This window comes from Artibeus jamaicensis, unplaced genomic scaffold (genome assembly GCF_021234435.1).
Source record: "Artibeus jamaicensis isolate MK-2021 breed Jamaican fruit bat unplaced genomic scaffold, CSHL_Jam_final contig_685, whole genome shotgun sequence".
Taxonomy (NCBI): Eukaryota; Metazoa; Chordata; class Mammalia; order Chiroptera; family Phyllostomidae; genus Artibeus; species Artibeus jamaicensis.
In genome coordinates, this window is record NW_026521924.1 from 21,813,758 (window position 1) to 21,839,932 (window position 26,175).

General features: G+C 39.8%; 1 long non-coding RNA gene across 2 annotated transcripts in view; it reads right to left on the reverse strand.

Annotated features, from left to right (window-relative positions):
• Positions 1–17,650, reverse strand: part of LOC128628313 (uncharacterized) — a 75,275-nt gene extending 57,625 nt beyond the window's left edge. For both annotated transcript variants that reach the window (XR_008392667.1, XR_008392666.1), the window contains exon 1: positions 17,553–17,650. This is a non-coding gene — a long non-coding RNA (uncharacterized LOC128628313). The remainder of the gene's footprint in view (positions 1–17,552) is intronic.
• Positions 17,651–26,175: the final 8,525 nt, after the last annotated feature.

Genomic DNA, 26,175 nt, shown 5'->3' on the forward strand with positions numbered 1-26,175 from the left:
TTCTTATATCCTTAGTTGTAGGACTTCCATACAGTTCGATTTTCTGGCAGTTCTTGCTATTTTTCTTTTTAAATTTGCTGCCCTTTTTTTGGTTGTGAGAGGAGGCAAAGTGTATTACCCATGCATCCATCTTGGCCAGAAATCATCTGGATACTTTCTGATCGTCCTTTAGACATTGCTTCCTGGACCCTTGCTTTTCAAGGTATAATCCAGGCACTAGCTATACCAGCAGCACCTGGGAGCATGTCAGAAACAGAATCTCAAGCCTCACACCCAAAATCCCAAATCAGAGCCTGAATTTTTAATAAATCCTTGGGTGCTTCATGTGCATTTTAAAATTTGGGAGCTATAGTCCCAGAGGGTAAATGGCAACTCACCTGTGGATTCCACTATTTCTTTGTATGCACTTCTTACTCTATTGTAATGACTTTAGGAAACTCTCTTCCATTCTAGAGCCATCTTTTTCAAATGGCCTGCAAGTAATTAGTTGTATTAATTGGAACTTATAACTGGTTAGTGGGATCAATTTATGAGGTCATAATCAGATTTTTTAATGAAATAAAATAGGTTAAATCACTCCAGAATAAAATGGAAAAGTCACTCAGGTAAGTACTGCTTCATACAACTTTTGAAACAATGTGTATCTATGTATTTGTTTATATAGACTAGACTATATATATATATATATATATTTACTGTGGGTCATGCTCATAAAAGCTTCATCACCATTCAAGTCTAAACATCTTGAATTCAGGAACTAGTTGATCCATTCATTGTATATATAACACTTAACATAGTGATGATACAGAATAGATGCCCCCAAATGCGGGATGTTGCATGGGAGTCTATAGATCATCATAACTCACATCAACTCTTAGTAAAAATAACAACCGATGAGAGACAGCTAAAGATGGAAGTAGAGTAAGGGCCTGGCAGAGCCTAAGAAGTAAGAGAGATAGATGGAAAGCATTTTGCCAACATATCTGTGTCCCTTTCTTGAGGCAAACTTGAGTCCACTACCTGCATGGGAATCGTGGTAACAAGGTTATGTGACTTTTAAGGCATCTCAGCCTCCATCTGACTATAGAAATATCCCTGAGCATGTCTCAAAAGGTACAAAATAACAGCCATTGGCCTGAGAAATACTTACCATAAATAGATGTTTGAAAAGGGAAGGAAATAAAAAACTGTATGAGAAAGATTCAGGTTGAATCCCAGGCAGAATCTTACATTGTAAGATAGCAAAACAAAGCTCAGTGAAGAGCTTTCTGAAGGCGAGTATCAGATATGCACCTATTCCACAATTACTGATGTGGCATCTAAAATCCCAGACCCTGTGCTGGGTGCTAGGGATATAGAAGTGAGCAAGTGAACAAAATGTCACTGTTCTCATGGAGTTAACATTCCAGTGATGGGAGGAAGAAATAAGCAAATAAAAAACTCATATTTGTATTGATCTTTGTATTGTGTTTGCATGATACTATCCAAAACCCTTCATTTTGCTTATATTATGTATGTAGATGATATGATGATTTCAGGTGGCAATGCTGGAATAATTGATGGAGTATGAGAGATAATAATCTATCCATCTTCTCTTTTAGCCCCTCACCTGTGAGCCAGGGAGATCAAGATGAGGTGATAGCTACCCTGAGAGTATAGTCAATTCAAGATTAATTCACATTTTTAATGATTTGATTTATTTAAAATTTTTACTACATTTCTGTTTAGATATGATATCAAAGAAATGTAGCATTATAAGGAATATTAGCATGGTCAAGTGCACTGGCATTACCACTCTATTCTGCATAGCCCTAGGATGTCAGTAACTGGAGACCCCAGTTCCCTCACCACCACTTCACACTCACCAGGACATAGCTGCTTAACATCTGCTGTATTAATGGAGGTGCCATGGTAAATTGTGTTGGGGACAGTTGTCCTGCTCCTGAATAACTTTAACAAAGCTCTCCAGCACCTTCTGTTTTCAGATGAAGAAACCGAGATTTATCAAGATTTGTTGACTTGGTCAAGGTCACATATTAAGGAAAAGCTGGGTGTAGACTTATGAATCATGCTTGGTTTTCCTGACCTTGGTCAATTACAAAATAACAGACATTCTACAAATGTCTTACTTCAGAAAGTTTTCCAGGCTATGTTTCCCTTAGGAGGTAGAAGAGTATGACCCAGGCTAAGAATCACTGGCCTTATTGACTTTGGCATTACAATTCCTTATCTGGTGATGTGACATACACCTCACTAGACCATTTTTTCATAAGAGATAACTGATACAGATTTAACTCTTTAGAATATCATTCACCTATCTCCTACCTTGATGCATACCTTCTGCTCTCAATCCTGGTCCTTTCAAATCAGGACATAAATATTGTCTTGTTTGCTTGTGTTCTCAAAGACATTCTAAAACTTTGAAAGCAAAGTGTCCATTCAAGTTCACTGCTTTGAACTCCTTCTTCACCCTGTTTCCAGCCACAAGGATTATCTTACATCTGTATTATATTTTTACTCTGACAACTCCAGGGAGGACTTTCCCTCCTTTCTATTCAAAGTTACTCAGCTGCCAGTTCCTTCTCTCATGGGCTTTTCTTTGGGCCAACACCATTTCTCATAAACTGAGACCCAGGCACACATTTTCACACACCAGCCCGTGGAGGTCACATCCAGCTGCGAGAAGGTCCTCATGGCAAACATCAATTGACTTTCTCCCTGGTGTTTTCCTATTCTCCCAGCTCTTTGTTTAGTGACCTGTGTGTCTTTGTTACCAGTGGAATGGAGATGATCTGTTTCCCAAAGGGTCTGATCCTTGTGTTTGCACTTACTTTTTTTTCCTCTCCTCTAAGCATTTTAAATGCATATAAACAGATGGAACTGTTTTTAAACACACTGGCAGAGTTTTCCCTCACAGACACATAGCCTCGCATTCTGGTAAACCAGCTGGGTGACCTGAGTAGGCAATCAACAGGATTTCTGACAGCCATTTTCCAACCCATCCAGAGCTGAGATGACTACAGTATGATCTGTCTCAGGGGCACATCATTTGTTTTGTTCTGTTTTGTTTCTTTCTCCAACGGAGCATCTCTGCTGAAGCTATTGTGCTATCTCCTCTAATGCCAGCCCACAGGAAAGTTTCTCCTAACACCTATCCATCAATTCTATGCAGCTGTGCTGGGGACCTCAGCTGACCATTTCACAGTCACTCAGGCTAACCCTCTCTTTACTTCTTGTCTCCCAGTAGCGTTGTCTGTTCTTCTGGGATTGGAACTAGAAACATCACAAGTCCCCAAAGCAACACCAATATCCGTGTTTACTTTAGAATGTATTTTGAGAAGCACCCAAGTGCTTTAGCTGGAACCAAAGGGTGTTTTTGTGAGGTAGCAGATTGTGGGGAAGTTTATGTTTCAACATACTCCAGGGAAAAGAAAATGACTTTCCTGGAAGGAAAGAAAAGAAAAGAAAGAAGGACAAGAGAAAATAAAGACTAAGATTGAGTGCACACCACAGAAAGACAAGATGAGGGAATCCAATAGTACAGACTTTTCTGGGGGTGGGGGAAGGAATGGCACCTCTCTTATCCCCCACAGAATGCCTGGACTCCAGGGAAACTGTGCTGATGGTGTTGGGAACAATGCTTGTTTTGTGATTGGGAACCAACCGCCCTTCTTCTGTGGGAGGCCGAACCCACGAAGTACAAAGTTCTGCTTCTATGAGTGGAGCAATCTCCCTAAAATGTGTGCAAGAAGAACTGGAATAGCTGAAAATTCCAGCCCACAGCTTCAAGTTTTCCAGAGCCTGTTTGCTTTGGCCTGCCTCTGCCATTCCTTTCTCTTTTTTTCACAAGTGTGAAATGGGTTGGTTGCTGGTATTTGTTCTGTGGTCTCTGCTAACTCTTCCATCTGTATAAACTCAGCTCTGCCAACCAAGCAGTTTAGAATACTCTATCTTCAGTTAGCTCGAAGGGACTCGAAGGTCCTATTAAGTGGCACTTTGAAGGCTTGCAAATGTGTGATGCTAGCTGTGTGGTTGAGGCTCTAGGGCTTAACTGTGCTGCCTTCCCTGGGACTGGCCGTTCCTCGAGGACTAGTAGCTAAACATGGTGAGCACAAAGTGAATTCACATCTGTGGAATGAGCCTGCCCAGGAGAAGGGAAAAGATGGAGGTGCTGATCATGGGTTCATAAATCTGAGCAACCATAGATGGGGTATTGCTCCTGGTGGTTTCTTCCTTTCTTGTGTGAAAATATTTGTTTGGTGATGGAGAGAATCATAGGAGAATCTATAGTTCCATGTTTTCCCACTCTCCTCCTGTATTTATCAGCATCCAGGTTGACTATTCTTCCAGAAGCAACAGGTTAGCAGTGTGCCAATATTTTTATTTCTGTTCTTGCTATAACAACTTAGCCTTTTTAATGAATTGTTTTTCCCTAGTTGCTGTTACCCAGCAAAAATATTGTCAAATAAGACAATTTGTCTTGGGGTCAGAGACTAAAAATGAGTCGAGCTGATGGCTTTTGCCAAGCTCAACAAGTATCACTGTGAAGTGTAAACAGCTATTAATGAAAAAAGTAGCCACAGTTAAATAAACCATGAGGTAGAGAACACAGGTGCCAAGGGAAGAGCTGTTTGCTGGCATGTCTGCTCTAGCGGATGAAGGCTGAACCCAGGCTAGTAGGGTCTTCAGGGAAGGGAAGCTGAAACTGAAGAGCAAAATAAATAAACATTATAAAGAAATGGTTTGAACTAGCGCCCTGTTGTCCAGCATGGCATTGAAAAAGATCTCCACAACATATCCAGAAGAGTCCATGAGCTCTTCATTGGGCTCCCCATGCCAGAGATGCCAAGCTCTGCCTCAGGGCTGCTTAGAAAAGCTGGTCTTCAGTTACTAGGTGTTAGCTAAACTTAATTTCACTGGTCTACTTTAGTATAGATGCTAAAATTTCAAGACCCTGTCTCTCCTTTATATCTGCAACCCGGGTAATTTGTTAATGTGCTCATTATGGGGCCACATTAAACTCTATAAAATGCATTCTAAAGCTTTTGAGTATTTTTACATTTGTACAATGGAGCTGATATACACATGTCCCATGACTGTGTTAAATAAAACTACTTTAATGGAATATGCAATGAGTTATTAGGAATAAAGTGAGTCCTCCAAAAATAGCAACTAAAAATTTAAAAAAGGCATGGTCCTGCCATGATCAGGGCTCAGTGTGCTAACAAAGAAAAAATACAAGTGCATATCCTGAGGCCACTCTTATATTGTGGTTGATAATTCCAAAGAGGTGGTCAATAACTTTAAGTACAAGAGACATCCTTTTCATGAGAAAGATCTCCCAAACCCAAATCTCTTGAGCACAGACATCTGTGGTTATTTGAACTTGGGGGTCTCATATAGCCAAAATTGACCATGGTGGAGTCAAGACCATGAAAATGATCAGGAAATATTCCCATAAGGTCAAGAGAAGAGAAGCTTTACTCTATGTTCCAAAGCACACAATTCCTTTTTCAAGGCTAGGTCATTACAACGAGGTAAGACCCATCATCTGCTTTTGATTGTCTCTGGGCAATTTACTCTGACCTCCTAGAGGCAAGAGATTCTGTTTCCCGTGTCCAGAATAATTAATAGTGCATAGTGAGTGCTCAGTAAATCAGGGTAATGACTTGGGTTCAAATCTTGCCTCTGCCATTTCCCACCAATGGTACATTGCCTTCTTTGAACCTTAATTTTCTCTTCCTTTAGAAAGACCTACCTTGTAGGATGGTTATGAAAATTAAATGGCTCTGCATGTTGAGTGCTTACAGAAGTGCCTGGCATATAGTAAAGATCTGTAAATGATATCTGATATTTGACATAATGGTTATGATGATGAGGATGGCATAATCTGTTGGCTGCTTACTATTAGCTAGTCAGTCTTCTTTCTTGCTAACAGAACCATAGTTTGGCAAAATTAAACATGGAAACCCTATTCCCCTTTGCTCCATATTAATCTGGTATGTGACACAGTTCCGGCCAAAGAAATATAAGGGGTTTCTGCTGAATTTTTCTTAATATAGTTCAAGGCACTGAGACCATTTAAAGCTAGACTTTAATCTGTACAAGCACTGAATCTTTTTTTCCTCCTTGGGCCTGAAGTGTAGGCTTTCCAAATACCAAAACAAATGATGGTGGTGTGTTATAAGAACTGCCCCCCATCCTTGACAGACCCAGGACTCCAAATTGTGCCCCTATAATTCCATGTGGCTATATAATCTCAGCTCGGTTTTCCAGCCTCTCAGCTACCTATTCAGGTAGTTTAGACAGGTACATTTCTCTTAAGTTCCTTCTTCTCTAGAATATTGACATCGTAATTCTTCAGATTTACAAAATGGTTCTATTTAGCTGTTCTAGTTGTTCTCTAGAAGAGGTTAACCTGCATGTTGTATACCAGTGAAAGCAGAAGTCAACTTTTAATAACCTTGAGAACTATGTGAAGACATGCTTATAATACTTACACATTCAAAGATGTCTGATAAGTGAGCTAATATCAAGCAGAAAGCTGGACAGTAGTAGTTTCTGGGCAGGAAAACAAGAAAAGGTAGTGGAAGGAAAGAAGAAAGGAAAGCAAACAAAAAGAAGAAAATAAAAAAGCCAAAGGCCTCATGGTGTAGGTATTCTTATTATCTCTATTTATGATGAGGACTAACATTAAAAGAGACATGCTCAAAATTCATACAGATCATATATATTAGTTGTTTTTGAACTTGGGACTTTCTGACTCCAGCTTCTATTTGGCTATCTCCTCAACATACTTATCTGGTTTTATACTTTTGTCCTCTCTCAGTTTTTAATTTGTGAATCCTGGAAACCAATCTGAGCTTTTTGATCCTACTGAAAACCTTGGCTATTGAACTTGACCTGATAATCTCTGTCTATTTTCCCTTGACAATACAGAAACACAGAAACTTTTTGTTCCACCAATAATGATCAATCCATGCTAACTAATCTCAGCTCTGATCCCTACACTGTCCTCCTGGATTGTTTTCTCCCACAGTAGGAATGAATATGAGGAATTTAAAGGATGATAAAAAGGTGGCCATAGAGATCATCAAGTAAGTAGAATGGACAATATCTGTCTCCCTCTTTCCATTTCTTCTTTTTGGGGGGCTCTAGTTATTGTTGTTGTTGTTCTTCTTCTTCCCCTTCTTCCTGTCTCTGTCTCTCTCCTCCCTTAATAAATATTGGCTCCACAAATGATCTGTGCTAATGGTATTGCTAAGTACTGGGTACACAAAATAGAAAAAGTGCTATGATTTCTATTGATCTCATGGATACAGGTGACTAGACTCAGGTTGGTGCTGTGTTTCCAAGTTACTGCCTTGTGGAGAGGCAGATCTATAGAAGACCAGTGGAGAAGAGAAAAGGCCTAAGTCACAAACAAGGCAATCTGTTAGTGCTAAAGCCAGCTTACAATTCTCAGATTCCCTAGAGATGTGTCTGTACAAATGCAAGAGAAACAATTACTCCATGACCCCTGATTACCTTTGAGTAATAATGTCACTTTGGGCTGAATTGACCTACATTCTCAGACCCCATTCCAGTTCTCTACTTCCCTTGGCCACAACCCAGACAGCATAGAGACATGACAGCTGAGCAGAGGCCCTGCCAGTGAGAGGAATTTGACCTTCAGCATGCCTGGCTGGTGATGGAACATTTGACCTGAGGAAAACATCTATCCAAGTCCTTTAAAATATATGCCCTATTTTTTTTTTTTAATTCTGAAAACAAGTTAGGGCCAAACTGACCAGATGACTGAGAATTGCGTGTCTTTAAATACGTGGATGGAACTAAATGAAACAGTATCTTCCCCTGGCCTCCCATCCCCCCAAATTTCCTCAGTGGCTAGGTCTGGTTTGACAACGAGGGTACCCATGAAGGCAAGTTATTTGTGGTTATATATAATTAGTCTGCTCGACTCTTAGGACCGAGGTGCTTCCATTAGTTCTGAAGAAGAAACACTGACTTTTCATTATTTTTTTTCTTTCATTTACTCTCGAGAAAGCCAAGTGCAATATAATTTCATGTTAGTGACTTCATCACATTTGATGCTATCTTTGGATGCAAAACTATTCATGTTTGAAAATAAAACATAAATCTATCCCTTTAATGCAGAGACCTCCATTGCTAGAAAGGACATTTCAGGAGAAGGAGAATATGAAATTGTGGGAGAGTTCTTTCCTGGAAGAACATGACTCTGGAAATAAATCTGGGTTGGAAGAAGGGTGGGGCAGGCAGAGCTTATGAAGTAGAGAAGCTAGCTTCTCACTCTTTAAACAGAAATTCATTCCTTTATAACTTTTATCCATGTGTGGTAGCTGTTCTCTTTGGAATAATGCCAAACAAGTTTCTCCATAACAACCTTTCAATTAATAAAACACAGAGCTTATGCCCTCTTCTCTTTTTCTTGTGTTTTCTGTTCCATTCTTCCAACTATATCTGATAGGGCATTTGGACAGGAGGAAACAGAGATGGAAAAAAAAAGCCTGTGAATAAGTACTCAGTGTACGCTTCAGTAAATGGCAAATCTCTCTCTGACCTGTAAGCCAACATTCTGACACCAGATCAGACTACACACTAGGAGTGGCATGTCAACAGGCAACATTCCAAGCTTTCTGCCTGTGAGGGGAAGCAAGAATAACAGGCCAAAATAGCTTTGCCCACGTTAATTAAGAAATGTTTTCCCTTCATTGATTCTCATGTGGAACTGACATTTCTTTGGTCACTCATTGGAATTATTAAAAGTTTTATAGTTTAAGCTCTTAACGAATCTTTCCTTGAGATGTGTTTGGAATCATTTTGGTACCTAAAACAAAACTCGGCAAATGTGCTTTAGAGCTTCGTGGTCTTTTTTATTTATTTTTACTTCCTGGAATAAAAATAAACAACTAGTCTTCACAAATGTCTCTGTTTTCTGAAACTGTGGAACCAGGGAAAAACCAGACCTCAAAAAATGGGCTCCAAATCAGGCACAAGTTAATATTTTTTATTGAATTTCTGGTATAAAGCTCAGAGAATTAGTCCTGGCATTTTTCAGCTCGTGCTAGCTGTAATTATAATGGCACACCTCCACCTGTCTTCTCTGACTTGTTGAGCCTGAGACAAACCAGATGAGGATAAGGAGTAGATTGACTACATGTGCCCACTCTTAGGTGGGTTCTGGGATTAAATTTGTAATTAATCTTGTAATCTTAGACCTGTAGTTCTGTGCTCTTGGAAGGTAAGATTAATACATTTGCAAGTATTGCTACTAATTATATCAACAGCAAAAATAGCTGTAATGTTCCTGGTTGTATAAAAGTGGTTTTTATGTTTCGCTATGAAGTATGATGTTGATTCCTACTTTAAAATAAATTTCTTAAATCATGTTGAACATTATATTCTTAAGTTTTTTTAATGAAATGCGATGAGTTGTTAGCATTTTAAAATGTTTTTTCATGTTGCATTGAATTTTAAATATTATTTTAATATTATCTTATTATTGGAGTCTGGGAAATCAGTGGTGACAGTGGCATAATTTTTAAATCTACCTGAGTCTGACATAAAGAGAGTAAAGCTACATAACACACTATAAGCCCCTGATAATCATATATAACCAAACCAGGCATCCTTATGGAACACAAAATAAAACTGGATTGGTCAAAAATACAGATAGTTACAAACTGTTAGTGGTATCAACATTGGTGTGGGGAGAATCAGAGGAAATGAAACTGACAAACTAGAAAAGAAGAGAGCCAAAGAATGACAACAGGAAGCCACTGTAACGTATAGTGAGCAATGGGTTTTGTTAACTCCAAGAGTGGGTGAGTGTGAGAGATATGAAGGTAACGTCTGCAGTTCAGGTCTGAAGAATTCTGGGCATTATTCACTCTCAAAACTAGCCAAGCTCCCTTTGAAGGCAAATGCCCACAGTAATGAAGTTTCTGGGACAGAATCCTCACTGAACAGAACAGAGACAATTTAGATTTTTTAAATGTAAGTTTCACACAAAAGTAGAGAAGATAAACAGGTCCAGGGATAGATTTAAAATCAAACTAACAAACTCTGTAACAACAGAAAAGGAGCTTTGTGAAATTAGAAAAATTGTCACGAACCATGATGGCCTCTAAAAATTCAAGAAAACTAATTTCACATAAAAATGGAAAAGCACTTAAAAAGTATAAATAACTAATTTCCTATAGACAACAAATGGACACAAAAGACAGAAAAAAGACATGCCCACAACAAAGACAAATTATCCCTAAATGAGCTAAAATGTTAAAAGTATGATACATAAAATGAAAGACCAAGATATATCACAATTAGAAAAAATCAGAAATGAGGTGAAAGAACTTAGAAAAAATTATAAATTAAAAAAAATCACTTTATAGAATTGAAAACTAAAATAGAAGGAACACAGTTGCAAAGAAGTACAACAAGTGATGGTTTAAGAGAAATAGAAAGTGAAAAGAGAATTTTCAAATCACAAACAAATTTAAAAGACACGAAATGATTTAAGAAACAGGAAAAAAATCCTGACTGGAGATAAAGAAGATCCAATTAATGTATAATAGCAGTCCCTGAAAAGTAAAAACAAAAGAAAGAAACAGAACAAAAATAACAATAATTGAGAAAAACTTTCCAAAAATTAAAATTACAATATATTTTACAAGAAAAAATATACAGTATAGAAGTAAAACTATATATTGAAAAGGCACAGCATGCACCTGAAAAAAATTTGCTCAGGAGAGCCAACACTGAAACATATTCTAGTAAAGTCACTGGACTTGCAAAAAAAAATACTAAATAAACAACCCTTTTGTCATCTAGATAAAAACCCAAAAGACAAAAAAAAATACACTGCCCTCAGACTTTTCAGCACCAATGCTTTATGGCAAAACAAAGCTATGGGCTAACATACTTAAGATACTCAAAGGAAAAATGAATTGAGAATTTTGTAAGCATCCAAACTAATTCTCACATATAAATGCCGTAGACAAAGTGCCATCGCGTTAAAAAACTCAGGTAATGCTGTTTCTATTCACTCTTTCTGAGGAATCAACTAGAAAACAAACAAACTCCAGACAAGTGAAATTATTATAAAGACATTGAAATAAGGATTGATGGTGAGCATTATGTAATTACACTTATAAGCAAAAATTTAAAAGTTAAAAGAAAGAGTGCATAGTATATAATAGTTATAAGTACTCACATTGTAGACAAAGTACCAATGTTCTAAAAAATAAAGACTGGGTAAGCATGAAAAATTTGAATCATATGCAGTAATCATGTTGGTGGAATAGCATTGCTATTGTTACTCTGAGACTGTTTTATCATGTGGGATTAAGTACGTGACTAATCGTGGGATGTTCTAATTTTATTATCACTCTCTTCTTGAGAACTGCCATCACTGGTGTGATGCAAATGACCTGTGGAAGGAACCTGGAGATGTCCAGCCAACCATGTAATCCTGACTGTAAATTGTGACTAACAGTATAAACTTACAAAGCACTTAAACATAAAAAAGTTAAAAGATCAATTTTAACTTTACAAAATAATAATATATAATGTTCTGTCAACTTTGGAGAATTAGAAATTAATCAAAAGCACACACCTCTTCCTGTTGTCTACACATAGGGACAGTTTTAATTTTTCCCTTTCAATCTTTACCTCACCTTGCCCACAGGATAAGAGTTACGTTACCAGTGTTCAATAAAAGCAAACCTCATCGTCATTGTCTCAGTCTTATGTGGACATTTTTTAATATGTTACAATTAAGTATAAAGTCTATTGTACATTTTTGGTGAGGCAATAATTTTTAAACCATATTTTCAATGAATGATATCAATTTACCTTTCGCTATAAGAGATGAGGAAATTTGCAGTACTATAATTTTTGCCATCTCACTTTTCTAATCTCCTACTTTTGTTAGATTTAGTATTCTTTGAATGATGCCAAAGTTTATAACATTAAATTATGCACCATAACTTTAATTATTAAAATTATGTTGCTTTAGTTCTAAGCTTAAATTTATTCATTTCTCATTATCCTTCATTTCATTTCTAATTTCCTTATGTATTTACAATTCATATTTATCCCATGGTTGTTTTGATTATATCAATAAACTTGCTTTCAGAGATACCAAAAGAATCTTTGAGTTCTGAGTATCCTGTTCTCTGAGTTCTTTGATATTTGAAAATATTCATATGTTGCTTTTATATGTTAGTTGTATCAGCCTAGAGATTTATCAGAAAATGTTCTGCACTGGCTGTGCAGAAGAAGAAAAAAACATGATGTCAACACTCATTGATTTTACTGAGGTGAATAATTCCACCAAGGCTAAGTGCATGCTACCAATCTAATATCACTGAATGTGGCCATGGGAAGAGATGCTCAGGAGCATACCATTCCATTACATTATTGACACAGACACCGGCCCACAGTGTCTGTGGCGTTATGGATGAGATACGAGACAAATTCACATAGACTACTGAGTCCTGTGGAGGAAAAGGGATGGCACAGCTACTCTCTCAAGGGGAGAGCGCGCCATCCCTTACCTTGACAAGATTTTATTGGGTTCGTTTTGCACAAGAATACAGGTAAACCTCATTAAGCAGTGAGAATCAAACATACAAAGAACTCTGAAGTCCTATTTTGAGTCAGGGTCAGATAGCTAAAGAGCCATAAAACTTTGGGGAACAAACTCACTTCTTGCTTGGACCCTTATCATTTAATTGAGAACATTCTAAACCAAGCAGGTTTCACAGGATTTTACATATTCTTTCTTAGGTCTGATTGCCCTAGGGAACCCGCCCTTTCCAGCACAGGGCGGCACCCACCTCCAGCACTGTTTCAGGCTTAAGTCAGGCAGGGGAAGTAAGGCAGCCAAGAGATTAGGAGACTTCTTGCAGACAGAATGAGGACTCAGGCTATGTCAAAGCCGAGGGGCAAGGGTCCATCACCCCCTTTTGCTATAGCCCCCCAAGTCTTTCCCTGGGGCCTCCTCGTGATCGTGCCTGTCTTAGGTCATTCCCTCCTTGGAGAATTTTACCCATCATTGGCTAACTGATCAAGCACTGGGGGCCAGTTATGGAAAAAGGAGCAGAAGCGGTGCTCTTGCCAGGGAGATAAGCTTTGTCTCCTTAGTGGCTTGTGGTCCTAAGGTTGCTCACTCAGCCTTAGCCATGGGGGGTTACAGCTTCTGCAACCAGGCAAGGTGGTTCCCAACACATTATATAATATCTGCACTATGTAGAAACAATAGGTATAATAATTTCAAGATCACAGATAATAGTACATAAAATCCAGTAAAATAGGAACCAATGAGTCTTACTTCTCTTTTATAAAAATAATTTATTTAAATATATGCAATTTAATTTAAAATAATGTCTGTATAACAACTGACTGGTAATATTTCTAAAATTTTGATGGGCAGGTTTTGGAAGTCTGATCCTAAGATCCTAGATCCCAAGAGGAGGCCTAGATCCTAAGAGCCTGATGCTAAGACTGGAATGCCCATCCAAAGACAATACAGTGGGAAGCAGCTGCCATTCAAATCCCAGCTTGTCCTCATAGACTATAAAAGCTTTGTACTTTAGCCCAGAACTAAATTCTAGAACTTTAGATTAAGAAAATGAAACATTTTTGGTGAAAAAGAAAACATCCAGGCCCACACCAGGAGTGACTATGTTGTTCAGTTGTAAGTCAGATAACTGGTACATTAACAGTAAACCCAGAGATTACCATAAAATCTGGTTCATGATCATTATAACCACTGAGCTTCTGCTGAGGGTCCTCATGATAAACAATCTTAAAATCATGGTAGCGGCAAGATATGCAGAATTTCCACAGAGTACATAATCTTTTCCAAAGACGAACTCAATTTCAGAAAGAACAAAACAATAAGAGAAAAATCCATGAGATACAAAGGTCCAGGTGGCCCCTCAAAATAAAATAAAACTTAACAACCCAAGAACTTGAAGTAATAGAATAATGTGGAAACACTTAAATACCAAAAGTTAATAAAGGCATTAGATGTAATTTAAAAATAACAGAGTCCTATAAAAGAAACAGATGACCTTGAAAGAGAGCCAACTAGAATTTCTGGAAGTAAAAAAAAACAGTTTATTAGAGGTTTAAAAAAATGAAGAAATCAGATTGAAAAGATCAGATGCAGCTGAAGAGAAAACTGATAAGATGGAATATGAAGAATAGAAATCATTTTCAAAAACACATAGGATATTTACAAAAGAAAATTTACAACAAACACCAAAATAACCAGTACCATAAATTTACTTTCTCAGATAACAATATAATTAAATGAGAAATAAATAATAAAATAGCAACTGAAAGAATGTACACATATCTTAATTTCTGAAAGGTCTAAATAAAAGTCAAAAAAGAAATAAAATCTAAATTGTGAAATAGTTGTACTTAAATGATATTGAAGATAGCACAAACAAAATACGTGAAAAGTAGTTAGAGTAGTGCTAGAGAGAAATGGAGCACTTTGAACACAAATATTAGAAAGAAAGGAAGATGGGATATTAATGGGCCAAATTTTTAATGTAACAAATTACAAAAGAGTATATTAAAACTAAGGAAAATAGAAAGGTGGAAATAATATAAAGATCATAGGAGAGCCCTGGCTGGTGTAGCTCAGTGGATTGAGCATGGGCCTGTGAACCAAAGGATCGCGGTTTGATTCCCAGTCAGGGCACATGCCTGGCTTGCAGGCCAGTTCCCAGCAGGGGATGCATGAGAGGCAACCATACATTGATATTTCTCTCCCTCTCTCCTTCCCTTCCCCTCTAAAGATAAATAAATTTTTAAAAAAATTATAGGAGAAATTAATAAAATAGAAAAATCAAATAAAATCAATGAACCTAAAGGCTACCTTTCTGAATGATCAATAAAATGAATGATCTGTCAAGACTAATGAAATGCAATATTATAAATAAATATTAAAGCACAAATGAGTATGTTAAAAGATAAAAAGAAACATAAGTACATATAGGGAAGAAACGTTAAAAGAACATTATGAACAATTTTATCTCAGTAACCTTGAAAATTCGTACAAAGTGGACTCTCTTATAAATATAATTAAAAGAAATACAAGTTTAATTGATTTTAGAAATGACTCTCCTTTAAAGACTAGGTAATTCACAGATTATATAAATGTCTTAGTCATTTCAAAAATGATGAAACACTCCTTAACATCTTTTTATAAGGTAGATAACTTCAAAACTAAAAATGGACAATGAAAACATAGGAAGTAATAAAAATAATATTAAAATAATAACTTAAGGTAATTATGGGCCTTTAAAGGTGATTTACATGTACAAATTCTCCTCATAACAAATCCCAGGTAAAGACCATGATTGTCCCTGTGTTACAAATGAGGGAACTTTGGCAGAGAAATGGTGACAAACATACCCCAAGCTTACACAGACAGATAGAATGCTCTGAAAACCCAGAAGGGAACCCAAACAGTCTGTTTTCAAATCCTCTGGTCTAAACCACAGACTCCAATATTTTAAATAAAATATTAGGAAAACAAATGCAGTGATGAATTTTTAATACTAAATGATCAAGTAAGGTTGGGAAAGATGTCCAGAGCTGTTCTTAGTCCCTGATTCACATTCCTGTCCTAGGCAATTCTCCAGACTATTGTCCAGGTCTCCAAAACATTTTATAAGCTGGCAAATATATCTTCCTTCTCCAGCAACTGGGCAGTCTCAGATTTGTTTTCTTTCCATCACTTTCAGCTCTAGCTTTATAGACATAATGTTTGATAATTATGCTCTATCCCTTCTCACCCACACATCCTGTTTAAAACCAATCAGTGATATTCCATTGTGTTTAGCATAGTGAGCAGATTTCTTGTTATTACCTACCAGGTCTGTCCACAGCTGATCTCTCCAACATCATCAGAGATCAAATTCTTCCTTTCTTCCTATATTCTAGCCACACTGTCCTTCCTTCCCATCTAGAACTTGACCCTAGGTGTTCATCGTGTTCTTCTGCCCAGAACTTCTCATCCTCAGCTTTGCCTGGTTGCCTCCCAGTCTTTCCAGTCTCACTTCAATCATCATTTCTCCAGAGAAATTGTCCCTGACCTCCCCACCTCTAAAGATGAGGTCATGTTCCCTTATTTAATCTCACAGAGCACTCTCTACAAGCCCATATGTAAATTAATATGTACTTGTGGGATAATTTCATGAATATTCTTCTTCCCCACTAGAATGTATACTACAAGAGGTCAGGGACCATGTATTTTCTTTTCTGGCATTGCTTCCTTAGTGTCCAAGTAGTGTTTTTAATTTATTGGAACAATAAATTGTTAAGAAAGAGGAAGGAAGAGATAGGAGATTATTTGTAAAATTGGATATAATTATTCTCCTCCCTGTATCCATGCACCTTGAAGTATGATTTTGCCACTTCTCCCTTCAAGAGGGTGAGTTGTATTTCCAAACTCTTTGAATCTAGGTTGGCTACAGGATTTCCTTCACTCAGTAGAATGCATCAGAGGAAATGGTGTGCCAGCCCTGAACCTGTGCTTCCGAACGTCTTGAGGACTTCTGCTTTCTCTCTTGGGCCTCTATGACTCACATGGGAACAAGCCAAAGCTCACCTAATGGAGGATGAGAGGGCAGAAGGACCCAAGTCACTCTGTCCATCCCAGTCAAGGTCATCCTAGACCAGCCAGCCCCATGCCCACCTCCCAGCTGACCTCAAACACAGGAGCTGATGTCCAAAGAACCTGGACCGCAGAATCGAACTGTCCAGCTCATCCTTATACTCAAGAGAAACAAGAAATGGTATTGCTTTAAGCTGCCATGTTTGGGGGTAGGGAGAAGAAAAAGAAAAGTTAAGGGGAAGAAAAGAAAGAGAGTAAGACATGAAGGCTTATCATGTATAAGTGGACAAAGATTCATTGTTTAGCTCCAGACAAAAAAAAAATTCAAAAAATCAGTTATATACAAGGAGATGTCAGTTTATATCAAGGTTAGACTTGCTAAAAATATATATTTTCAAAAAATAGAACAAAGTCCTTGTCGTGGACCAATATGATGTCTGGGGGAGGGGAAGACAGGATTTTGAAGCTAGAGTTTCAAATCCAAGCTTATTTTACTAGTTTTAGGTACATAGATAATTTCCTCTCTAAATGTGTGCGATGGAGCGAGCGGTTACTGCCTGGCCTTTCTTCTGTGGGACGGTGCGCTGGTATCAGTGAGACTTCTGAGGGATGACTGTATCAGCAAACACTCTATATTGTGCTCACTCTAGGCCAGGCAGTGTTCTAAGTGCTCTCTACTCAGCTCACTTATTCGCATCACCAACTTACAAGGTGAAGGCTAGGATTAACCCTACTTTGCAGAAGAGGAATCCAAGGCATAGAGAGGTCATGTCACTTATCCAAGGTCACAGAGCCAGTAAGTTGGGAGGCAAGATGCAACCCTGAAAACTCAGCCCAACAGTCCAGGCTTTAAAATCCTCTGCCCCTTATCCATAGATAGAACAGTCCTTACCTCCTGAGTTCCCCTGCCTGGCATTGCAGGGATGAAACACAGCTTGACTGCCAGGCAGACTCTCCCTTTAAGTTAGAAATCCCCCTGTCTGGTGCACACACGAACCTAGATTTTCCAGTTGTGCTTGGCTCCAGTTCCCTGGAGAGAGTGCAGCAAATCAGGAAGGCTAGAACTATCTTCAGCCCGCCCTGCTAATTAAGCTCGTCCAACTGACATTTTTTGGCTGCTTCCAAGAGGGTATTATTTTTAGCTTGTGTGGGTTAAAGGAGAAGGGAAGTGTGCCAAATTCAGGTTGTTAGAGACGGAGAAAGGAGCTCAGAAGGATGCATTACGGTTACGACTCCATTTCCTAAGAAGATGGAGAAAATTGGGAGCTTCTGTCCCTATCTCCAAGGCCATGTAAGGGAGGCTGCCTTAGCGACGGCCACATTTAAATGGGTGGAATATTTCTCTACTCACACAGTCCCAATGGGACAGCAGCTGCAGCTATTAGAAGGATCCAATTTATTTATTTTATTTTTATTATAATTTACTGGAATGAAAGAAAAGTAATGTTTTGCAGGTTGGGATGGAAGTAACTTTCCACCGCCTCCACCCCATTTTCTTTTACAACTCCTGACAGCCCCACCCTGGCTTGTCCTCAGAGGTAATAAATGATATACTAACTTGACCCTGATTAGGAAGCTGGGAGGTTCATTTGCAGGTCTCCTTCTGATAAAGACCAGGCCACACCCTGACACCTACTTCAGTCAATTGATAACCTTCAAGCCTGCAGAACCACAGGAGCCCATCTGAGGGGTCTGGTCTGCAGTTCTGGCTCCGAGGGTTCCATCCACATAAGTCTGTTTCACTCATCCACCCACTGCTTCCTTTTTTCTTTCAGCCATGACCTCTCTGTTTCAATTCCAGTGATTAAAGGTAGGAGATCACCAGCCACTTCCCAGCACTCTTCAAACTGCCCTGGCCCTGACAGCTCAGCCCTGGTAAGCTGAGGCGTAAAACCCTCCAGTCCTGTGATACAAAGAATGGAACCCTTAAGACTCAATTCACAGGAAAAGAATTTTTCGGGGGTCCTGCTTTTCATGTGATGAATAGATGTCATCATTTGATCCAATGACAGCAAAAGTCTTATTATGTGACAAGCTGATCATTTTGCTCCTGCACAAAGCAAGAGAGAAAATACTCGTGATGTTCATATCATTTTTCTCAACACTCAATTCATTGCCATGTTTTAGGAGCATGCTGGTGGAATTTTCAGCGTATATGGTAAACAGATACAGTAGAACTGACTCAATCTACTAGCACTGAAAGACAGCTATGTATTGCAAAGGTGGCTATGAAGTGTACTCATTACGAATGGATAAGAGTCAGACCTGAATTGGAATTTCAAGTCACCTACTTACTGCCTAAATGACCTAAGGTGAGTCATGTCACTTTCTGAGACATTGATCTGTCCTTGTAAAGTGGAGTCAGTAGCAGTTACCTCCGAGGGTTGTGGGGAGGATGACATGAGATGATGCTACTGAAGGTCCCAGCACAGTGCCTGACACAGAATGGGTGGTCCCTCAATATTAGTTGCTATTACCAGGCCATCCGTGAACACAAGGGGCAGGGTCTGAGGCAAGAGCAAAGCCACAATATCATCCTGGCGTGAGGTAGGCTCTACTTGTTAAATCTCAATAAACCCACTTCCGCTAACCAGAACACACAATGACTGTCATCAGTCTAAAGCAATTGTTCGTGCCAATGCCTAACCATTCCTTCACTCAGCAACTGCTTGCTTAAAACATGCTCCCCCACAGCAGTAAATAAAGAACTTATTTAGAAGACACTTTGTAAAAAAATACAATAAATGAAATTTTAATAGCGGGTAGTTGGTTAACATTTAATAGGTTGTATAGTAAATTAAATAATGGTCTTATTATTCTATGTCTCTCAAGGGAGTGGGGAAGATGTTTTATTGGAGGATTTTGAATGATGCTAAATGAAATGTTCAGTGGGGTCTCAACATGGGGTCATTTTGACGCCTGGAAGGCATTTAACATTGTCTGAAGATATTTTTCACTGTCAAAAGTAGGATGAGGAGAGTTTCCATTGGCGTCTAGCAGAGAGAGTCCAGAGAGGCTGCTAAACATTCTACAGTGCACAACACAGCCTGTCACAACAAAGAACAATCTGACCCCAAATGTTACTAGTGCCAAGGTTGAGAAACCCTGGTCTATAGAAACCTGAAGAATTCTGAAGAGGAATCTTAAATGCATTCTTATTCTGTGGGGAACTCTAGCTAGAATTTAAAAACAGTGGCAGCAACTTAAAACACATTTTACTTAATAAATCATGGGAGAATCACTTGTAAACATTCTTAATTAGTTTCAGTTTTTGCACTAAAATAAAGTTTTTCTTCCAACATGAAATGCTGTGGTTGTCTGGATTGTCATTGTTTCACAGGTGACAGGAGTTGGTCGCTATGATTTAGCTTTTTAAGGAAGGAGTAAAAGTTAGAGGTTGAGCTAATGCTGTCTCCACTGCTCATGGTGAAATGTACTCCTGAAAACCCTTTTTCCTGTGGTCTCCAAAAAAGAAAAGAAAAAAAAAAACTAATTGCTAAGATATTATATGCCTGAACTTCAGTGTAAACTTTCTTAAATTCACTATGAGCATGGTCTCTAATCCAAGGATAGGATTTCCCCATTAGCTGCCAAGGTGGAAATCAAAACATTCAAAAGTACGAGGAACAAGGTACAGGTCTCATTCATTGTTTGGTTTTCTTTACCTTTCATGCCCACAGAATACGGCTTTGCCCATCTGAGAAAGTCATTACTAAGGAAAGACTCTATAAGCACTGCCTTTAAAAATGGGGCATGTTTGCTGTTTTTGGAAAATATCAGCCTGGAAGAGATTGAATTCAGTAGAGGGCAAAGCTGCAAAAGTAAAATTGCATGATCCTTTGATTTCAGAGGCTTTTGGTTCAATTTTGACACTGTTCCACTCCTGTGCTCCCCTCTAAGTCCTGTGTGTCAACCAAAGCTATCCATGGCCCCGGGGAGGCCCAGAGAGGGCCTGAGTTCCACAGGGTGAACACTGGTACATCAGCATCACAACCTCCATCCAGAACAGAGGGGAAGCCTGGCATTTATTACATTTGGATCATGAGCCAGGAACTGGGCAAGGTGCTTTAGAGACATGAGTTTTTCCAGGGGAATTTTAGAAGCCACAACTAGGTTAGTGTTAAAAAAAAAAAGACAATAATTTAGGTAGAATCATGTTTAAATTAACATAAACCCAAATCTGGATTATACACATGCTTTATTTTAAATCCTCACATACCCTCAAGTCCTTAGACCTTAGAGTATGTTTACTGATTTTTAGAGCGAGAGGAAGGGAGAGAGAGAGAACAAGAGAGAAACATTGATATGAGAGAGAAATATCAGTCAGTTGCCTCTCATATGTGCCCTAACCGAGGATCAAACTCTCAACCCAGGTATGTGCCCTGACTGGGGATCAAACCTGCAAACTTCTGGTGAATGAGATGATGCTCCAGCCAACTGAGCCACCCTGCCAGGGCTGCAGTAATAAACATACTTTTTAAAATATGTTGACGCGTTCATGGAGTCACTGTCTTATTTATGTTTATTCCCAGTTGGTTTCCTCCCTCTCAGGTCTCTGAGTGATTCCTTTTGAACCAAGGCCTCCTAAAAGCTAGCAATTTATCTGCATCTATTTATCCCCATACCTAGAAGAATGCCTGATTTATGGCAGGTCCTCATAGATTCCCACTAAATTATTGTATTTCAGTTCCAACATGGGTAGATGTTTCACATGATGTCTGGCACACAGCATGGACTCCAATACATAATATATTTAAATTGAATTCATCCACAACATAATAGGACTAGCAACACCTATACCATAGAGTGGATGCCACAGTATAAATGTACTAACATCAGAGATGGTGCCTAGCATGGTCCTTAGTGAATAGGAAGAATTCAGTTAATGTTTGCTAGGGTAGTGTTAGTACAGAGAAGAACCTTTTACAGTGCAAAAGCTATGTATTTGCACAGGGGTCCAGCCAACCTTTGCAGGCACTGCGTCTGCTCGGAGACACTCTCTGGGTTGCAGGACAGTGTCTGCTGTGGGTTCCTGCTCTTCACCTGCGCCCTCTATGGCTCTTAAATGTGGCAAGTTAATACCTTCTGCTGGAATGAGACCTGGAAGACACAATTAGCCTCCTTAAGTAGTGGATGCAAAGGAAACTACATGTAACTGAGAATGGACCTCTGGCAGCAAGACAGCAATGTGAAATAAATTTTGAAAAGATAACCTCAATTTAAAAATGGGTAGAAAAAAGCTTATGCATGACTTCCCAACCCTCTAAGTGTAGACTCATGTCAGGGGGACATAGCTTGAGTAGAGTTCCCAAACTGCACAGTACCCTAAGTGGTCCATACTTGGTCTCCTCTTTTTACCTTCTAAGCTGATTTTCAGTTTTGCTGAGCATTTCTCATATTACTGTGCTGTTTGCAGCGGAAGGTTGTTACCCCTACCTTAAAGGAACAGCCTGTAAAAGGTAAACATCACTCATGAGCACAGTGTGAAAATGACAATGGTAATAACAATCGTAATAATAGTTAACATTGATTGAGTCCCTTCCATGTGCCAGGCACTGTGATAGGGGCGTACAGCTTGGAATAACCCTTTGCAGTTGGGATCCTGTGATCAAGTTTCAATCCTTACTTGATTCGTGGTTCTTTCCATCAGAAGCTACATCCCTTCTACCCACAGAGATATGGGAGAGACTAAGCACCGATGACGTAGCAAGCATTTTTCTGTGTCTTTTTTTCTTGCAACCTGTTTCCAATACACTCTTTGAATTACAAAGATTTGGTAAGACACCAGGAACAAGTCCAACCAAACCTCGTAACTACAACAAACAAATACATTGATCATGGTGGTCCACTCACTCAGGAAATACTTACTGAGCATATACTGTGTGCCAGATACCATTATCGGCCCCAGATCTATGCAGACAATAAGGCATAAGAAGGCCCTGCCCTCAGGAAGATGACATCCCAGTGGAAGAAGATAAGGCAGTCAGAAAAACAAGAGAGAGAGAGAACATGTGAATACTTACATGAGATAATTTCAGATAACAATAAATCCTCGAAAGAAAATAAAGCAAGGTTATGTGGTAGGAGATGCTTAGAGTAGCAGAGGGTGGGACAGAGGCAGCTGAGAAGGGGAAATCGGAGAGGCCCCAGAGGGAAGATAATATTCCAGCTGAAGCAGGCAGCTATGCCAAGGTCAGATGGAAGACCATTTCAGGGGAGGCTGCCAGGGGGGCCTGTGATGGTGAATAAAATATACAAAGTTCTTGGCCTCATGTAGCTAAGAGACTTATGGGATTAACCATCCACAAATGGGAATAGGTTACAATGCAACGGACACCTCCATTGGGCCCATTCAAGGGCTGCTGGAGATGTGCCAGAGCAAGGCTTTCCAGAAGAACTGACTTTCCCAATTATGACTTGATGATTATCAGAAGTTATCCATGTTAACAGAGGGAGTTGGAGCATAAAGTGTTCATGACAAGGAGATGTCATTTCCAAAGTCCAGAGAAAAGAGAGCAGCAGTCTGCAGGAACAGAGTTTAGGATCAGCCAGGGGGAGGCTGGAGAGGGAGGCCAGCCCACTGCTTGAGAGCATGGCCAGCCAGGAGGCGGGTTTATGCTGTGCAGTCATGTGTAAAGAAGGGCCCCAGCAGATCCTGATTGAACAGAACCAGAAGACAGCTTATAGGAGAGAACTAAGGGGCATGAGAATAAAACATCAAAGGGTTTCTCTGGCTGAATGGTTATTTTAACATTCAGGGTACTTTTTCTCCAAGCACAGCCTTCACCTACTTTCTAGCCCTTTCCTCCAGGCCTTCTGGCTCTCTGGCCAATGGGAAGAGGTACCACTCCCTAGCCAGTGTGGACAACCGCGCCCCCCCCCCCCCCGCTCCCCAACACCTGTGTTTGTTGCCTCCACAAGGTGGAATTGTGGTGACTTTATGTCAAGGGCCCAGATGGAGAAGAAGGAGCTGTGATTGATGCTGCTGCTCTCCAGCTGCGGGAGAGCTGTTTGCACAGCTCAATGGGCCATGCCCCATCAGCCCTTCCAAGCAAGGAAGCAGCACCCTACTCTGCCAGAAAGGTGTGATGGGGGCTGTGATTCAGCCAAACAGGCGAACCAGCAGCAGGCTCTGCTCGTAAGAGGAGGCAGAGGAGACAGAGCTAGGATTATTCAGAATGAATATTTCAAAAGCTAACAAGAACATATGCTCTTTGCAAACCCATGGGGCTTTACGCGATTGATGAAACAGCATGGTAGACAGGCTAATAAGCCTAGCTTTGGAGCCATTCAGCCTGAGTTCAAATCCTGGCTCTGTGACGTCCTAGTTATATGACACAAGGTGGGTGGCAACCCTCTCTGCCCCTCACTTCCTTCATCAGTACACTGAAGCCAGAAATAGTATCTAGTATGGGGCTGTTATAAGGACTCAGAAATCAATAAATGTAAGGCTCGTAGACCAGTGCATGGCTTATGATAAGTGCTCATTTAGTGCTAGCCTGGCTATCACTATTGCCGACTCTACCTCAAGCTCTGGGGGTTAAGAAATGGATGAACATAGTCTTTAAAAAACTACACAGCCTCAAAAGAGAAAGAGATGGTACTGACTGAGCACCTACTACATGCCAGGTGTTTTGCATATATTAGCTGTAAGTTCCTAGAAAACACTTATTTTTAACTGTCTGATACCAAGGTGGGGAGCATATCTACTGAATATAATAGAGCAATAAAAATTCTGCACTAGAAATATATAAATAACAATTTCTGTATAAAGATGAGTCTCCCTGTAATTCTGATTGGGGAGTGGAAGTGAGGTCCAGGAGGGTAACGAGATTGCAGGGGAAAGAAAGTTTTATGCAATTTGATGCCTATTCCTCTCAAGTCGTCCCTTAATTTTCCTTAGCTTGTCACTCCTCCCTTTCCTGATTCTGTTACTGGTTGGCTTTTGCATTTAGATTTTGTCTGTGGGTAAGGTCATTGGAGACAGTGGAAACATGAATTCTAACCCCATAGTATGGAATCCTGAAGCAAAAAGAACACAGGTGTGAATTCCAGACTCACCTCTACCAGTAGTGTGGATTTAGGCACCTCCCTCAGCCCTTCACTTTAAGCCTCGGCTGCGTGGTAAAACACAACCACATCTATGCTGTGTGATTGTTAGGAGACTCACAGGAGAGGGAAGAGGTGAGCTTATAGCACATCATTGTACCCATCACTGACTTGGTTCTTATTTAGGCCCATAATTACATTAGACAGGTAGTATGTGCTAACCACACCAGTGATCTCATAAAAATGAAGACTCCCCAGGGAGTGATGTCACAGGATTCTGTCCCATCCCATCTGACAGGACCAGCAGATCTCACCTTCTCTCAGGGCAGCCAAGCCTGGCTCAGCACCTCTGAGAGGCCAGAGTACAAGAAATTTGAAGAGATAGGCCTATAGGATCCTTCCTATCATGAAGCTAAATTGGCAAATAGATGAACAACAGAGAAGCAGAGGCAAAGTGAAAAGATATGGCAGTCAAAGCCATGAAACAGAGAAATTCTGGAACTGTGAGCAAGGAGGTCAGCCAGGAGGTGGGAGAGAACCAAGTACACTGGGGTGAGCAGTTTCAGCAGGAGTGCTGGAAGCCTGTTCCCACTGAGGGCCCCTCCCTTCCTGAAGCCTGGCCATTCACTATTCCCTGAGACCCTGGAGACCAGCCACCCCACCAGAGGCTCAAATCCTGGTACAGTCATCCCCATGGGTAGCCTTAGAGTAATGGTTCTCAGCCTTGGGTGATTTTGCGCCTGGGAGACATTAGATGGTGTCTGGAGACAGTTTGGGTTACATAAGTAGGGTGGAGAGAATGTTGCTGGCATCTAGCAACTGGAAGACCAGGGGTGTTGCTAAATGTCCTGCAATGCACAGGACAGCCCTCCATAGAAGAACTGAACCTTGCCTTAGAGTCATCTCCACTTGACTTAAAGCAACTGCAGCAGCTCTCTGCCTCTTGAAACCTAAAACTCCATGAAATGCAATGCTTCCGTGCTCCTGCCATCCTACTAGTACTTGAGGGAATGTACATTGGGAATGATAGATTTGTATCCTCCACGGTTCATTGCTTGGGGCCTGGTGCGGAGCAGTCATTTAATACAGTGGATTTGCCTTGTAATTGAAATTGGACTTTAACCTATGGTTTAAATCACACAGACAAGGGCACCCTTGGGAATCACTCAAATCACATATACTCCATACATGTGATGTACACAGCTGGGTGTATAGACAAAGGGCGTGGCTTGTGCTGATGTCCATGTTTAAAACTTTGAAGTTTAAGATATTGGACGCACAACTCAACATATCAAGAGGATTTCCCATGATGAGTTGTGCCAGGAAACTTGGGAGCCTCTGACACAGGAGCCTTTGTATAGAAGGACCAGGGAAATTACTATAGCAACTATTGTGTTTACCATTTGCTCTTACGTAAGATGGGGACAAGAACAATGCACAGTGCACAAGGTGCTATCTAGATTAAG